A 10,000-nucleotide genomic window follows, 5' to 3' on the forward strand; every position below is an offset into this window, starting at 1 on the left:
TAGTAGTAGTAGTAGTAGTAGTAGTATGATTTAAAGGTACAAAGTGAATGAAGTGTGCCCAGGCCCAGAGCTACTTTGCTGGGCATGACTGTGTTTGACCTCTTGGGCCTGGAAGTCTATTTCTAGGCTTATATAAAGGGTCAAACTTCTTGAAGTGTGCCCAGGCCCAGAGCTACTTTGCTGGGCATGACTGTGTTTGACCTCTTGGGTCTGGAAGTCTGGTGGTAGTAGTAGTAGTATGATTTAAAGGCACAAAGTGATTGAAGTGTGCCCAGGCCCAGAGCTACTTTGCTGGGCATGAATGTGTTTGAACTCTTGGGCCTGGAAGTCTGGTAGTAGTAGTATGATTTAAAGGCACAAAGTGATTGAAGTGTGCCCAGGCCCAGAGCTACTTTGCTGGGCATGACTGTGTTTGACCTCTTGGGCCTGGAAGTCTGGTGGTAGTAGTAGTATGATTTAAAGGCACAAAGTGATTGAAGTGTGCCCAGGCCCAGAGCTACTTTGCTGGGCATGAATGTGTTTGAACTCTTGGGCCTGGAAGTCTGGTAGTAGTAGTAGTAGTAGTAGTAGTAGTAGTAGTAGTAGTAGTAGTATGATTTAAAGGTACAAAGTGAATGAAGTGTGCCCAGGCCCAGAGCTACTTTGCTGGGCATGACTGTGTTTGACGTCTTGGGCCTGGAAGTCTGGTAGTAGTAGTATGATTTAAAGGTACAAAGTGAATGAAGTGTGCCCAGGCCCAGAGCTACTTTGCTGGGCATGACTGTGTTTGACCTCTTGGCTCTGGAAGTCTATTTCTAGGCTTATATAAAGGGTCAAACTTCTTGAAGTGTGCCCAGGCCCAGAGCTACTTTGCTGGGCATGACTGTGTTTGACCTCTGGGGCCTGGAAGTCTGGTAGTAGTAGTATGATTTAAAGGCACAAAGTGATTGAAGTGTGCCCAGGCCCAGAGCTACTTTGCTGGGCATGACTGTGTTTGACCTCTTGGGCCTGGAAGTCTGGTAGTAGTAGTAGTAGTAGTAGTAGTAGTAGTAGTAGTAGTATGATTTAAAGGTACAAAGTGAATGAAGTGTGCCCAGGCCCAGAGCTACTTTGCTGGGCATGACTGTGTTTGACGTCTTGGGCCTGGAAGTCTGGTAGTAGTAGTATGATTTAAAGGTACAAAGTGAATGAAGTGTGCCCAGGCCCAGAGCTACTTTGCTGGGCATGACTGTGTTTGACCTCTTGGCTCTGGAAGTCTATTTCTAGGCTTATATAAAGGGTCAAACTTCTTGAAGTGTGCCCAGGCCCAGAGCTACTTTGCTGGGCATGACTGTGTTTGACCTCTGGGGCCTGGAAGTCTGGTAGTAGTAGTATGATTTAAAGGCACAAAGTGATTGAAGTGTGCCCAGGCCCAGAGCTACTTTGCTGGGCATGAATGTGTTTGAACTCTTGGGCCTGGAAGTCTATTTCTAGGCTTATATAAAGGGTCAAACTTCTTGAAGTGTGCCCAGGCCCAGAGCTACTTTGCTGGGCATGACTGTGTTTGACCTCTTGGGCCTGGAAGTCTGGTAGTAGTAGTAGTAGTAGTAGTAGTAGTAGTAGTAGTATGATTTAAAGGTACAAAGTGAATGAAGTGTGCCCAGGCCCACAGCTACTTTGCTGGGCATGACTGTGTTTGACCTCTTGGGCCTGAAAGTCTATTTCTAGGCTTATATAAAGGGTCAAACTTCTTGAAGTGTGCCCAGGCCCAGAGCTACTTTGCTGGGCATGACTGTGTTTGACCTCTGGGGCCTGGAAGTCTGGTAGTAGTAGTATGATTTAAAGACACAAAGTGATTGAAGTGTGCCCAGGCCCAGAGCTACTTTGCTGGGCATGAATGTGTTTGAACTCTTGGGCCTGGAAGTCTGGTAGTAGTAGTATGATTTAAAGGTACAAAGTGAATGAAGTGTGCCCAGGCCCAGAGCTACTTTGCTGTGCATGACTGTGTTTGACCTCTTGGCTCTGGAAGTCTATTTCTAGGCTTATATAAAGGGTCAAACTTCTTGAAGTGTGCCCAGGCCCAGAGCTACTTTGCTGGGCATGACTGTGTTTGACCTCTGGGGCCTGGAAGTCTGGTAGTAGTAGTATGATTTAAAGGCACAAAGTGATTGAAGTGTGCCCAGGCCCAGAGCTACTTTGCTGGGCATGATTCTGTGACCTCTTGGGTCTGGAAATGTGGTACTTTGAAGGATTAAAAGAGTGAAACGGTCTGAAGTGTGCGCAGGTGTAAAGCAACCTTGCTAGGCATGAAGGTGTGACCTCCAGGGCCTGGAAGTCTGGTGGTAGTAGTAGTATGATTTAAAGGCACAAAGTGATTGAAGTGTGCCCAGGCCCAGAGCTACTTTGCTGGGCATGACTGTGTTTGACCTCTTGGGCCTGGAAGTCTGGTGGTAGTAGTAGTATGATTTAAAGGCACAAAGTGATTGAAGTGTGCCCAGGCCCAGAGCTACTTTGCTGGGCATGACTGTGTTTGACCTCTTGGCTCTGGAAGTCTATTTCTAGGCTTATATAAAGGGTCAAACTTCTTGAAGTGTGCCCAGGCCCAGAGCTACTTTGCTGTGTATGACTGTGTGACCTCTTGGCCCTGGAATTCTGGTGGTAGTAGTAGTATGATTTAAAGGCACAAAGTGAATGAAGTGTGCCCAGGCCCAGAGCTACTTTGCTGGGCATGACTGTGTTTGACCTCTTGGGCCTGGAAGTCTGGTAGTAGTAGTATGATTTAAAGGCACAAAGTGATTGAAGTGTGCCCAGGCCCAGAGCTACTTTGCTGGGCATGAATGTGTTTGAACTCTTGGGCCTGGAAGTCTATTTCTAGGCTTATATAAAGGGACAAACTTCTTGAAGTGTGCCCAGGCCCAGAGCTACTTTGCTGTGTATGACTGTGTGACCTCTTGGCCCTGGAATTCTGGTGGTAGTAGTAGTAGTAGTAGTATGATTTAAAGGTACAAAGTGAATGAAGTGTGCCCAGGCCCAGAGCCAGGCCTGGGCAGCAGGGGGCGCTCCTGGCCATGCCCAGCGAGTTTCGTGCGAATCGGACCTGGTCCGGAAGAGATACGAAGGGAAAACTCATTACTCGTCGGGGTGGCACATCCAGGCTCTCGACCCTCCCAAAGCGTCCGACCAGGGTGCACCCTGCCGGGCATGGTTAGCCGCCAGCCCCCTTCCTGGAGGTCTGGTTGGCACGGGGTTTTGATTTATCGGTTTCATATCTCTGGGCTCCTTGGGAGCAGAAAGTCGGTTGAGGGCCCTTTGGAAAGAGCCGGGGCTGCCGTTTAACGCTGTCCAAGCGGCAGGCGAAGCGCACCCACCGTTTTTACGCTATGATTTTTTAAAACCGCCGGGGCGGCAAACACAGGGCCGGTCGGGTTTGAAGACGAATATCTCTTCGGCCCTTGGGAGGAGAGAAGCAGCGCGGGTCACCTTTGAACGCGCTCGCTGCCAGGAACGTCTGGCGTAAAAGTTTCGTGGGAATCGGACGTTCCTAGGCTGAGAAGCGAGCGCCCGCCCTCGGGCGGTCGGGGGCCCCTTTCTCATTCCCCGTCTGGGCTAAAAATACGAGGTCGGACCCGATGGACTCGGGAGACTGGAGAGTACCAGGGAGACCCTGGAAGCAGGCGACCCGACCCACGCTTCGCTGTCTCCTCGGCCCTCGGGAGTAGAAGCGCGGGGACGGTGGCGTGGGCAGCAGGGGGCGCTCCTGGCCATGCCCAGCGAGTTTCGTGCGAATCGGACCTGGTCCGGAAGAGATACGAAGGGAAAACTCATTACTCGTCGGGGTGGCACATCCAGGCTCTCGACCCTCCCAAAGCGTCCGACCAGGGTGCACCCTGCCGGGCATGGTTAGCCGCCAGCCCCCTTCCTGGAGGTCTGGTTGGCACGGGGTTTTGATTTTTCGGTTTCATATCTCTGGGCTCCTTGGGAGCAGAAAGTCGGTTGAGGGCCCTTTGGAAAGAGCCGGGGCTGCCGTTTAACGCTGTCCAAGCGGCAGGCGAAGCGCACCCACCGTTTTTACGCTATGATTTTTTAAAACCGCCGGGGCGGCAAACACAGGGCCGGTCGGGTTTGAAGACGAATATCTCTTCGGCCCTTGGGAGGAGAGAAGCAGCGCGGGTCACCTTTGAACGCGCTCGCTGCCAGGAACGTCTGGCGTAAAAGTTTCGTGGGAATCGGACGTTCCTAGGCTGAGAAGCGAGCGCCCGCCCTCGGGCGGTCGGGGGCCCCTTTCTCATTCCCCGTCTGGGCTAAAAATACGAGGTCGGACCCGATGGACTCGGGAGACTGGAGAGTACCAGGGAGACCCTGGAAGCAGGCGACCCGACCCACGCTTCGCTGTCTCCTCGGCCCTCGGGAGTAGAAGCGCGGGGACGGTGGCGTGGGCAGCAGGGGGCGCTCCTGGCCATGCCCAGCGAGTTTCGTGCGAATCGGACCTGGTCCGGAAGAGATACGAAGGGAAAACTCATTACTCGTCGGGGTGGCACATCCAGGCTCTCGACCCTCCCAAAGCGTCCGACCAGGGTGCACCCTGCCGGGCATGGTTAGCCGCCAGCCCCCTTCCTGGAGGTCTGGTTGGCACGGGGTTTTGATTTTTCGGTTTCATATCTCTGGGCTCCTTGGGAGCAGAAAGTCGGTTGAGGGCCCTTTGGAAAGAGCCGGGGCTGCCGTTTAACGCTGTCCAAGCGGCAGGCGAAGCGCACCCACCGTTTTTACGCTATGATTTTTTAAAACCGCCGGGGCGGCAAACACAGGGCCGGTCGGGTTTGAAGACGAATATCTCTTCGGCCCTTGGGAGGAGAGAAGCAGCGCGGGTCACCTTTGAACGCGCTCGCTGCCAGGAACGTCTGGCGTAAAAGTTTCGTGGGAATCGGACGTTCCTAGGCTGAGAAGCGAGCGCCCGCCCTCGGGCGGTCGGGGGCCCCTTTCTCATTCCCCGTCTGGGCTAAAAATACGAGGTCGGACCCGATGGACTCGGGAGACTGGAGAGTACCAGGGAGACCCTGGAAGCAGGCGACCCGACCCACGCTTCGCTGTCTCCTCGGCCCTCGGGAGTAGAAGCGCGGGGACGGTGGCGTGGGCAGCAGGGGGCGCTCCTGGCCATGCCCAGCGAGTTTCGTGCGAATCGGACCTGGTCCGGAAGAGATACGAAGGGAAAACTCATTACTCGTCGGGGTGGCACATCCAGGCTCTCGACCCTCCCAAAGCGTCCGACCAGGGTGCACCCTGCCGGGCATGGTTAGCCGCCAGCCCCCTTCCTGGAGGTCTGGTTGGCACGGGGTTTTGATTTATCGGTTTCATATCTCTGGGCTCCTTGGGAGCAGAAAGTCGGTTGAGGGCCCTTTGGAAAGAGCCGGGGCTGCCGTTTAACGCTGTCCAAGCGGCAGGCGAAGCGCACCCACCGTTTTTACGCTATGATTTTTTAAAACCGCCGGGGCGGCAAACACAGGGCCGGTCGGGTTTGAAGACGAATATCTCTTCGGCCCTTGGGAGGAGAGAAGCAGCGCGGGTCACCTTTGAACGCGCTCGCTGCCAGGAACGTCTGGCGTAAAAGTTTCGTGGGAATCGGACGTTCCTAGGCTGAGAAGCGAGCGCCCGCCCTCGGGCGGTCGGGGGCCCCTTTCTCATTCCCCGTCTGGGCTAAAAATACGAGGTCGGACCCGATGGACTCGGGAGACTGGAGAGTACCAGGGAGACCCTGGAAGCAGGCGACCCGACCCACGCTTCGCTGTCTCCTCGGCCCTCGGGAGTAGAAGCGCGGGGACGGTGGCGTGGGCAGCAGGGGGCGCTCCTGGCCATGCCCAGCGAGTTTCGTGCGAATCGGACCTGGTCCGGAAGAGATACGAAGGGAAAACTCATTACTCGTCGGGGTGGCACATCCAGGCTCTCGACCCTCCCAAAGTGTCCGACCAGGGTGCACCCTGCCGGGCTAAGAGAACAGCCAGGTGAACCCTGGAGGTTCCGAACTCCAGACCCCTGGACCCGACGGCTCAGTCCGCCTCAGGTGCACTACAGAGGTCCTCGGGCTGTCCCTGAGTGCATTAAAACGGAAATCAGAATTACTCCCCCGGGTGGCACTTCCAGGCTCTCGACCCTCCCAAAGTGTCCGACCAGGGTGCACCCTGCTGGGCATGGTTAGCCGCCAGCCCCCTTCCTGGAGGTCTGGTTGGCACGGGGTTTTGCAAATAGGTCCCGTCGGGTATATGGGAGAGCAAAGAGAATCAATGGGGTCCAAGCACTAAATTCATCCAGTGGCGTTCTCTGGAAGCCCAAGGGGAGTCCGAGGGGTGTTCGGCCGGCAAGGGGAGCTCTCCCTCGGACACATGATCAAACGCCTGTCCCCTACCGGAAAGTGGTGTGCTCTGGATGCCCCCCCCCCCCCCCCATCCCCCGAGGGGGGTGCTTATCCCGCGAGGGGAGCCCTCCTCGGGTTAAGTGAACCATCATGCCGATTCCCCTATGGAAGTGGGCACATCCAGGCACACAGTCTGCTTTGCTCTCCCCGACCCGAGTGCGTCTGTTGGGCTGAGTGTACGCCCAGGCAACTGGATCCAATGGCTCAGTCCGCCGCAGCGTGCTTCGACGATGGGTCGTACAGCCATGCCACCAGGGTGGGCGTGTTTGTAAATGTACCAGTGGATTCTCGTCGGCCTGCCACATCCATGGTATCGACCCACCAGGCCTGTCCGACCAGGGGTTGACCCTGGACGGGCACGGTCTGTGGTTTGGCCCTTGTCCTAGATGAAATCGGGCACGGGGTTTTCTGGCCAGGTACCATCGGGTTACTGGGAGAGCGGCTTCGGTCTCCAGGTGAGACCAATGGTGAAGCAGCACGAGGCAATGGAGAGCATGCAAAGCGATGGGGAAGCCATGCACGGCAATGGCCACGAAAAAAAAAAAAAAATCACCACGGAAGGAACGTGAAGAACAAGGAGGAGTGTAGTGACACTGCCCAAAGCTGCCCGGTGTTGCAGGGGTCTATTGGTGTGTTGCTTCCTTGTTTGGTAGAGTGGAGTACCAGACCCGCCAGGGGTAGGCAAACCATTCCCCCTACGGTAAGTGAGGAGCCAGCCATTTGACGAGCGGGTGTCCACGTGTACGGGTGCGAGCGCTATCCCCCCACACGGGGTTAGGCCACGGCCTTAGGTGGACGTCTGCCGACCAGCCCCGGCTGATCCAGAACTTCTGATGTGGAGAGCGGTTTTGACAGATCCTCCCTGGTTCTAGCGGGTCAAGCCTCTGATGGGGGGTGGGGGTTATTTGTAACCCATCCCAGAACTCTCTGGGGGAGACTCAGACGGCCAGTCTGTCTACTCAGTTGTCCTATACTGGTGTCTGTGGTTTGGGAGGAAGGGAGTGCCCTGCTTTGTTGGCCTCCTCTTCAAACCTACCTGGGCCCACGAATCACTCTTCTTGGTTACATCACGAAACGTAGGTTGAGCGAGGCTAGGGGGGAGGGAATTCGACGAGGTCTTTCCCTTGTCCCCCCACCAGCGGCCCACGAAAATCAAAACGGCGTGAAGAGAGGGAACGCCGAAAGCACCTGGAGTCGGCCGTCCGCACCTCCGGAGGAGGTGGACGGGGTACGGTGCGGGCATGACCGGATGGGACAGCTTTGCATCAAGGTGAGAGGTCGGCGTCCGAAGGCCAGAGGGCGGTGCGCGAGCACGTTTACACTGGCCGCGGAAGCTGTCCTGGGTAGCCCTGTATGGCGTCTGGACCTGACGGCGCACGCACTTACAACCCGCTGCTTCCTAGCCCCCGGAAGGGGAGGCGGATGTCACTCGTGGTTCATCCCAGACCACGGTGCAAACTACCTGGTTGATCCTGCCAGTAACATATGCTTGTCTCAAAGATTAAGCCATGCAGGTCTAAGTGCACACGGCCGGTACAGTGAAACTGCGAATGGCTCATTAAATCAGTTATGGTTCCTTTGATCGCTCCACACGTTACTCGGATAACTGTGGTAATTCTAGAGCTAATACATGCAAACGAGCGCTGACCCTTCGGGGGATGCGTGCATTTATCAGACCCAAAACCCATCCGGGGGGCTCGGGCCCCCCGGCCGCTTTGGTGACTCTAGATAACCTCGGGCCGATCGCGCGCCCTCCGCGGCGGCGACGTCTCATTCGAATGTCTGCCCTATCAACTTTCGATGGTACCATAGTCGGCTACCATGGTGACCACGGGTAACGGGGAATCAGGGTTCGATTCCGGAGAGGGAGCCTGAGAAACGGCTACCACATCCAAGGAAGGCAGCAGGCGCGCAAATTACCCATTCCCGACACGGGGAGGTAGTGACGAAAAATAACGATACAGGTCTCTTTCGAGGCCCTGTAATCGGAATGAGCGTATCCTAAACCCATGGGTGAGGACCCATTGGAGGGCAAGTCTGGTGCCAGCAGCCGCGGTAATTCCAGCTCCAATAGCGTATATTAAAGTTGCTGCAGTTAAAAAGCTCGTAGTTGGATGTCGGGAGTGGGCTGGCGGTCCGCCGCGAGGCGTGCCACCGCCTGTCTCAGACCCTGTCTCCCGGTGCCCCCCGGATGCCCTTGGCTGGGTGTCCGGACGGGGCTCGGAGCGTTTACTTTGAAAAAATTAGAGTGTTCAAAGCGGGCCCGCTTCTCGCCTGAATACCTGAGCTAGGAATAATGGAATAGGACTCCGGTTCTATTTTGTGGGTTTCCTGAACCAGGGCCATGATTAAGAGGGACGGCCGGGGGCATTCGTATTGCGCCGCTAGAGGTGAAATTCTTGGACCGGCGCAAGACGGACGAAAGCGAAAGCATTTGCCAAGAATGTTTTCATTAATCAAGAACGAAAGTCGGAGGTTCGAAGACGATCAGATACCGTCGTAGTTCCGACCGTAAACTATGCCGACCCGCGATCCGGCGGCGTTATTCCCATGACCCGCCGGGCAGCGTGAGGGAAACCACGAGTCTGTGGGTTCCGGGGGGAGTATGGTTGCAAAGCTGAAACTTAAAGGAATTGACGGAAGGGCACCACCAGGAGTGGAGCCTGCGGCTTAATTTGACTCAACACGGGAAACCTCACCCGGCCCGGACACGGAAAGGATTGACAGATTGATAGCTCTTTCTCGATTCTGTGGGTGGTGGTGCATGGCCGTTCTTAGTTGGTGGAGCGATTTGTCTGGTTAATTCCGATAACGAACGAGACTCCGGCATGCTAAATAGTTACGCGGCCCTCCGCGGTCGGCGTCAAACTTCTTAGAGGGACAAGTGGCGTTCAGCCACGCGAGATGGAGCAATAACAGGTCTGTGATGCCCTTAGATGTCCGGGGCTGCACGCGCGCCACAATGGTTGGATCAGCGTGTGCCTACCCTACACCGAGAGGTGCGGGTAATCCGCTGAACCCCATTCGTGATGGGGACTGGGGATTGCAATTATTCCCCATGAACGAGGAATTCCCAGTAAGCGCGGGTCATAAGCTCGCGTTGATTAAGTCCCTGCCCTTTGTACACACCGCCCGTCGCTACTACCGATCGGATGGTTTAGTGAGGTCCTCGGATCGGCCCCGCCGGGGCTCCTCGCGGGCCTTGGCGGAGCGCCGAGAAGTCGATCAAACTTGACTATCTAGAGGAAGTAAAAGTCGTAACAAGGTTTTCGTAGGTGAACCTGCGAAAGGATCATTAACGGGTAACGCTGTCCGGCGTGCCTCCTCTCCCGACCCCCTCGACTTCGCCGTCCCCCCGCGTCGGGGCCCAGGGTCGAAAGGGTCTTCGGGGTTGCTGTTACACGTGGTCGCTTGCAGGTCAGGCTGGACAGAAGGCATAAAGGAGGAGCCTAGTCCCTCCCACCCCTTCCTCGTCCTCCGCCTCTTCCTCCGCGTCGTCCTTCAGCACCCCCCCCCCGCAGGCCCCGGTATTCTCTGGGTTCCAGCGCGAGAGACGCGTCGTTCAAAAAACTCGGCGTCCCCGCTCGTCGGGCGAAGGCCGGTTTCCCCTCACCTTGCCGGCAGGAGAAGCGCCTG

General features: G+C 56.0%; 1 non-coding gene across 1 annotated transcript; it reads left to right on the plus strand.

Annotated features, from left to right (window-relative positions):
* Positions 1–7,823: 7,823 nt before the first annotated feature.
* On the plus strand, positions 7,824–9,662 carry LOC145654116 (18S ribosomal RNA). Its single transcript, XR_014120347.1, has one exon. It is a non-coding gene; the product is annotated as an 18S ribosomal RNA (ribosomal RNA).
* Positions 9,663–10,000: the final 338 nt, after the last annotated feature.

The sequence above is a fragment of the Electrophorus electricus genome, unplaced genomic scaffold (genome assembly GCF_041902795.1).
Source record: "Electrophorus electricus isolate QZ-2024a unplaced genomic scaffold, ASM4190279v1 Scaffold122, whole genome shotgun sequence".
In the NCBI taxonomy this organism is placed as follows: domain Eukaryota; kingdom Metazoa; phylum Chordata; class Actinopteri; order Gymnotiformes; family Gymnotidae; genus Electrophorus; species Electrophorus electricus.